The sequence below is a fragment of the Phaethon lepturus genome, unplaced genomic scaffold (assembly GCF_000687285.1).
Source record: "Phaethon lepturus isolate BGI_N335 unplaced genomic scaffold, ASM68728v1 Scaffold40161, whole genome shotgun sequence".
NCBI classification, from domain to species: Eukaryota; Metazoa; Chordata; class Aves; order Phaethontiformes; family Phaethontidae; genus Phaethon; species Phaethon lepturus.
Window position 1 is genome coordinate 1 of NW_010519182.1, and position 1,508 is coordinate 1,508.

The following is a 1,508-nucleotide window of genomic DNA, read 5'->3' on the forward strand; positions in this document are numbered from 1 at the left end:
CTCGCACCCTCCGCCGTCCCCCCGCCCGCAGTTCTGCCCCATTATTTCATCACATGACCGCTAAAGGGTTAAGGATAATACCTACCAAATCTGCTGTGGTCTTGCCTGGTTCCCTGGATAGTACCATTGGGGAAGATTTCTAAATGAAATCCAGTCCTGCAGTATAGCTGCCTCCGCCTGAGGATCCCCTTTAAATGGTCCAAGTCCGTGACCGCAGGCCCCCTGGGTAGCCCACCTGCCTCAGACTGACCCAGGTGGTCACTTAACAAAACCGGACTATCCACCGGCAAAACGGGCACATTCCCAAAGGGTACTGCATCCTGCACACCGAAATAGTTCCCAACTTCACCTAAGGGAGCCATCAGAAGATTCTGCTTTTAGAGAATAAGAATAAACAATAATGATGGTGCCAAACCCAGGAGATATAAGATTAGGTATATTCCACTCCTCTCCCCTCCCTAGCGCAGTTACAGAGAAAATGTTCTTTCTTCAATCCATTAAATGCATAAATAAAAGTAATATTCTGTTTTGACTGGTACAGGTTCAAGGTCAAACCAGTTAGTCTAAGAAACCACCACTTTATACTCACACACTGACATATTTATAAACATATAGATGTGTATATCTATATAAATGCATATATCCCCAGCTCTTAGCAAGCAATACGGTCTTCAGCCCATCCAACTGTAATAAAGAAAAAAATCCGTAGTTTCTCCATTTGGTTTAAGATAAGAATGACCATAGCAACTTAAATACCTAGGCGTTATAGGGATTTTTTTTTTTTTAAGATGCACAGGCTACGTCAGGATTTATGGATTCTGACTCCAGAAAGGCATGCGCTGTTTTTACTCTATAACAGACTGCATACATCAGCATGAATCCTGCAAAGGGGGAGGGGGGAAATCTCACGTTGTTGGCTGAGATAAATCCAAAAAAAAAAAAAAGGAAAAAAGAAAAAAGGAAAAAAAAAAAACTTTTGACGTCCAAATCTATTATCCAGAATTCTCAGGAGGCTCAGCAGATGTCCACTGGTTTAGGATTTTTGACGATCCACAAGCAAAGCAGCAACATACAAGTGCTTGTGTCTGTCTTGGCTGGCTCGGAACAGGTGTTGCTTCTGCAGGGCTCCCTGTGAAATGTTGTACTCCAGCGCCCAGCTGCAGCTCTTGACTGTGGATCTCCATCCAGCACGCAGAGTGGCGCAGGAAGAGGCATTGGGCTGGGTTTAAGGTAGTCCCGATTGCCGCTGGAAGGATTCTCCGCGGTCCTAGCGCTCAGCCCTACCTGCTGCAATACAGAGCCGCTTCCAGCGCCAGGCAGGGCGCCGAGCGGCCCTTGCTGCTCTGCGGCAGCGCGGCGCAGGCCGACACGCAAATAAGTGGGCGAAACTTTGGGGGGGTGGAGGGGAAGGAAAAAAGTGGCGCGATGCTAATTATACCGAGCCCGCCCGCTGCGGGAAGCGGGCTCCCGGGGAGCTGCCCGCACAGCCCGAGTCCCCCTTGGCATGG

At 48.4% G+C, this 1,508-nt stretch overlaps 1 pseudogene across 1 annotated transcript; it reads right to left on the bottom strand.

Moving 5' to 3' along the window:
* Positions 1 to 68: 68 nt before the first annotated feature.
* LOC104628402 lies at positions 69 to 908 on the bottom strand (annotated as a pseudogene). Its single transcript, XR_738107.1, has one exon. The product of XR_738107.1 is annotated as a fibroblast growth factor 9 pseudogene (transcript).
* Between the last annotated feature and the right edge of the window lie 600 nt (positions 909 to 1,508).